This window comes from Cyprinus carpio, chromosome B14, assembly GCF_018340385.1.
Source record: "Cyprinus carpio isolate SPL01 chromosome B14, ASM1834038v1, whole genome shotgun sequence".
In the NCBI taxonomy this organism is placed as follows: Eukaryota; Metazoa; Chordata; class Actinopteri; order Cypriniformes; family Cyprinidae; genus Cyprinus; species Cyprinus carpio.
The window spans coordinates 226904-232934 of NC_056610.1; positions in this window are offsets into that span (position 1 = coordinate 226904).

Sequence of the window (6031 nt, forward strand, 5' to 3'; positions counted from 1 at the left end):
ATTGATATGGTAATGTGAATAGATGTATGCAGATTGAAGGGATCTCTTACTAACAATGATTCAGAAGAAATTCTCGATGTTTTCTTTCTTTGTCCTGTGATCTGGTCGAACACAATGCAGATTAGAGCAAAAATAAACTCTACAAATTGTTACTAAGTGCTGGAGGTGTGTGTGGTGGATTATTTCTAGCGATGTTGGGTGGTGTTGATTTGCTATGGTTTCACATTTCCTAATCTCCTAAGTGTTTTTATGGGTGGTTAATTACATTCATTATGTTTTTTTGGTCTGACAAGCTCAAGAGGGTTTTAGATTATTAATTGTGAGTTTCTCAATGTAAGAAGCTTTCCTAGGTTTTTGGCGAAAAACTTGAATAGCATTTTGGGCAAGGACGTTTATTTGTTGCTTTTTTTAAAATACATTTCATGACACATTAGTGGATGTGTCAAAGTAGTGCATATTGAGGCGTTCAAAACACACGGGTGGCAGCAGAAGCTTTCAGTATTATGGTTTTTTGCAGGAGCTGAAACAATCCCCTATTTTAACATGATTTTCCTGGTGGAAAACCGTTTACAGCAGTCATCATTATAATGGGTAGCTAGTTAAAGTTTAATCGTTAGCATAATTCCATGACCCAAAAGTAGTAAAACTCACAACCACAAACTGTATTGATATCATTGGAGTCCCTTTCATAACAAATTATTTCCAGCTGATAAAAATCACCTGACTTTAAAGAGAGCAAAAATTAAGCTACAATTGACGTAACTGCCTTGCGTGCCTTCCTTAGAATAAATAGGAAACAAGTTTATCGTTCCTTGATGGCACGCTAAAAAAATAATTGTAGTTTTTGGTGTGATAACATCAGTTTTCTCCTTCTTTTTGACTTTAATTACTTTAATGTTTCTGACTTTTTGTGAATGATTCATTCAGTCGGAAAAGATTTTTTTTTTTTTTTTTTTTTTTTTTTTAATAATCGTTTCATCAAAATGTAATAACCTGCTCCACATGTCGAATAACCTTCCTTTGCAGCTTTGTTTGGATCATGCTAGCTTGTGTTGCTCGTTCCAAGACGGTCTTCAGTCTCAGGTAACGTTACAGGGACTGGCACTAGTCAGAAGATTGTTCATTAGTTGTACAATTTCAGAAAGAAAGTTCTCCTGGTAAGTTAGAATAGTAAGTTGAGTTGGTGTTGGTCACGTGTCATTGGGTGATTTTGAAGTGGTTTATGGTGGGTTAAGGTGTAGACAGTGGTAATGAGTTTCTCTAGAAACGTTGCTGATTGGAATCAACATCTACATCACTTGATCTCCAAGATGACGCTTCTAATGGATGTCTGACACCAGAGATGGGCACAATTACATCAAAAAGTATTTAGTTCCAAATCACAAATACTTACTCATCAAATGTATTTAATTTAAGATACAAAATACTGGTGTGAGAAATTAATTAAAATACAAATAATTTGTATTTACAAGCAATCAAGCAGCTCAAGAGACAGTGTCCATTACATTTAAAAAAAAAAAAAAAAAAAAAAAAAAAGATTACACATATAAGAGAAAGATACAGTGCTTTCCCCTCCTTGACAAACTTATAAACAACAAATTTATAAACAACATAACCTTAACACTACAAAATATACCCAATTATAATAATTTCCGTATTTAACCTAATTACCATCTACTTGATTACCATCAAACATTTTATGTTTTCTTTATTACTAATTACTATTACCTTACTCCTACTCACATGAGAATGGCTCATATTAATCATCAACAGTAAAGGAGTAACTCCTGAAAATGTTCGATATTTAAAGCTGTGTAAAAGGGCTCTATGTTAGACTACAGAAACCCTTGTTATTAGACGACAACGGTAGCCGTTAAGTGAGCTGTGGTCAGTTAATTGATTGCTCATGCTCTTGTACAACACTTTAATAGTACTGCGAGCCATGCAACGGCCCAATGGGATTCACCCGAAAATCATGTTGACAGATGAGATTCATTAAAAAAATCTAAACTGTAATGACAGTTTCTCTTGGACATTTTCCAAGCAAAACTGCCCTGAGATCCATTCACCATTCATAATAAGTCTACAGGCTTTAAAAATTTTTTTAAGTTTTGTTCTCATGCTGCTTTAGAGAGCACCATTGACAATAATAGTTAATTGAATTAACTACTTCGAAAAAATTTCCCTTTGTTCTATAGAAACAAGTAGCTAACTTTGCGCCAAAGTAAGCTAACATCACTTGTCAGACTCAGCAAGCAACAGTTCTAGAGCAGCTTTTTCTTCTGTCCGTTGTAATAATATTCAGTTGAGCAAGTATCTTGATAGTATATATTTTAATACATGATTTAGCCGTTTTGCGACTGAGCACAAAACAGGCAGCTTCTTCTATTTTTTTCCCAGGCTGGAAGATTGGAACCATGGACAAATTAAAGGATTTATTTCCCCCCCCACAAACAGAAATTCTGTCATTACATTACTCACCCTTGTGTGTATGTCACTGCCCTTAACGTTCGTTGTGGCTTTATAGTTCCGCTTCCAATACATCCAAAAATGGACATCTCTGATTTGATTGTGAAATCTAGAGCTTGCGGTCCACAATAGCCTCTGGCAATGCAACTTAAACATTTTCTTATACATAGAAAAAACTGAGTTAAAACCCATGAAAAAGTTTGCAGAAGGACATGCTTATTGCTATCCGCCAGTCCAGATGTTAGGCATTGAGGTCACAAAATATTTAACCATCATCATCTATGATTTCGGGCTTGAGGTATTTGAGTTATGGTTAAATGTTGAGTGACGTTAGCTTTTGCTTAGTGTCTCGTGTGATCCAAAACAGCTCTCTCTTACAGTTGACTTAGCGCTGATGCCGATCAACATATGGTTAACTCTCTTGCTTTCTTACAAACCACATCTTGTGCTGTGTCTCCTCATCTTCCATCAGTGCACGATCTCCACACTGAAGTTTGTATTTATTCTCCAAATCTCTAAGTGTTAAGTTGACACAGCACAAATTGGAATAGAAAAAAATAGTGCAAAGGAGTGATTCATCAAGGCAAAATGTCTGAATGCTGGCTAGACAGCCTTTAAAAAAAAGTGTGAAGGTTATGGGGATGTGATTTGAAAAGATGGTCTTGACCAAGAGAGATTGAGTGGAGAAAGACATAGATGTCAATCAAAATCAAAATTAACAACATAAAAGCAACATGTCATTAAATGTTTTTTTATGAATGTTTGGAATGACCACAAAAATAAAGTTTTTTTTCCTTTCCCTCTCTTTAACCTTACTCAACTTTTTAACTGAAGGTACTTAGTTGTATATACCAAATTAGAGGGAATTCATTTGAAACTCAATAAATAAATAAAAATAATTCTATCAAAAAAATAAAATTTACCTCACCTTCAAGCCATTAAGATTTTCATCAAAACAGAACATTTTAGCCAAATTTACCATTAACATCGCTTGCTCACCAACTGGTCTTCTCTGCCAGTGAATGGGTGCCGGTCATTCAGAATGAGAACCCAAATAGCTCATAAAGAACATCACAATAATCCACAAGTTATATTACCCACCACCCCACTCCAGTTCATCGATTAACCTCTTGTGAAGTGAAAAGCTGCATGTTTGTAAAAAAAAACAAAAAAAAACAAATGCGTTAAGATGTGTTTAACTTCAAACCGTTCTAGCTAAAATCAAAAAGTATCTCTGGAGAGAAATATGCACCGATCAAGCATCCAGGAACAAAGTTGTCTTATCTGAATCAGGAGAGAAATATGCACCGATCAAGCAATGTTTACAAGCCAAAACAGTTTTTAAAAGCAGTTTTAAATATGTGTATTGGATTTTGATGAGGACGGACAAGGGATGGACTTTGTTACTTGAGGAAGTGTTATTATGGATTATGGACTTTAATTTTTAGCCAGAAGCGAGAGTTTGAAATTAAAACATCTTAATAGATTTTATATTTCTTACAAAGCATGTAGCTTTCACTTCACCAATGTTTTACTGATGGACCTGGAGTGGTGTGATTACTGTATGATGTTTGTATCAGCTGTTTGGACTATCATTCTGGATGGCACCCCATTTCACTGCAGAGGATCCCTTGGTGAGCAAGTGATGGAATGCTACATTTCTCCAACATTTCTTTACTGCGTTCTTTAGATCATGACTTTCATCTTTTATCTCTCTGCTTGTCCGTAAAGAAACAGCGTGTTTGCTAGGCAACAGGCCCCTGCAGTCGTGCTGGTGGTGGTTGTTAACAGAGGGTCTCGAGCCCAGTATTGTTCCTGAACGCTCCCCCACTCCCCCTGAAACCAGGAGTCTTGAAACACTCTTCTCCAGCAGGAGGAGGAGACAGGCTTTATGAATGGGCCACAGCACTTACGGGAACGAATAAAGAACACATTCCTACAGTCCATCCTAAAGGAATGTTTACGCCATTCCCATTAGGGTTCTTGTAATCTGGAAACAATCCATCACAAGAAATTCCTATAAGAATCAGAAGTGATCCTGGTGAAACTTTAATGCTTGTTGGTTTTTACTCTCCTCTAGAGTTTCAGGAGAATCTCATTATTGTCTTAAACTGCAGATTTGCAATCGAAAGTTATCAACATTTCTCATCAAATCATCTGAGCTGCTATTCAAATTCAATATGTGAACTTCCCTGCTAACAAAAACATGTTTTGCTAATGTTCCAAGTTAAGCTATTCAAAATGTCCAGTTTTTTAAATGTTTTATTTTTGGAACATTAAGGGAGCGTTCCATATTATCATTTTGCGAACATAGTAGGAATGTTACTTTTGTACATTTTCTGAACATTCTGAAACGATTAGTAACATTAAAAAAATGTCTCTGAAAAAAGTAGCGTTATTCAAAATAATAAGAGATACAAAAATAAGTCCATTTTTTTAAGGCCTGGTTTCAGGGCTTAGTCTAAACCAGGATTAGACTTTAAATTAAGACATTAAGGAAGTTGGTCACACTTTATTTTAAGGTCCAATTCTCGCTATTAACGGAACCCATTAACTATGACTTTTGTCCTAAATTAAACTAAGCTGCTTATTAATATTTAGTAAAATATTTATTAAGTTTATTTATAAGTATAATTATTGATATAAGAAAATGATCTAGAATAATATCTACCATAAAATTTACCAATAAACAGCGTAACCTAATAAAACAGTTACCGATACATCTGTGTGAAATGGCAGCTGGGACTGACCCCTGGACAGAAGAGAGAAAATCGTTGAATAAAGTTGTTATTTTTGTTGTCTTTGCACACAAAAAGTATTTCGTACATAAATAACATACGGTGTGAAACCACTGAGTTACGATGGGGACTATTTTATGGACGTCCTCTTTACTACCGTTTCTGTACCTTGACCATGGTAGTTCCATTGGCTGTCTATGGGCCAGTGGTCAGAAAAGCTCTAGGAATATTCATCCCACAACAATCTTAATTTGTGTTTTCAGGACAAACAAAGGCCTTACGGGTTTGGAACAACATTGAGGGTGAGCATTTATGGACAGATTTTCATTTTTTCTTTTTGGCTGTCCTCTTTAAATCATAGGCATGCTAACAACGCACGTTAAATAGCGAGAAAATGGTCACCCTACTAAAGTGCTAGTGTGCATCTTGATACAAAACAATGACAAATACAAAAAAATATATACTAATGTGCATCTTGATACAAATCAATGACAATGACAGATTTTAAGATATGTCAGTGCAAGTTGCTATCACTTAAACCTTGTCTGTGAAACCAGGCATAAATGTTAAAGTAAAAAAACAAATATTAGTTAATGTGAACGTTAAGGGAATATTCCATTTAAATTGTATTGCAAACCATTATGGGAATGTTACGTTGAATGTTTTCCATGAACAATTCTGAAAACAAATAGGAGTGTCAAAAAGGTTGAACAAACAAAAAACACTTCCATGAGCCTGTATGTTTTTTTATGCTGACATTAATAAAGACCATATAATGCTGAGCAAACAGTTCTATTAACGTTGCTGTTTAGAACCTTGCGACA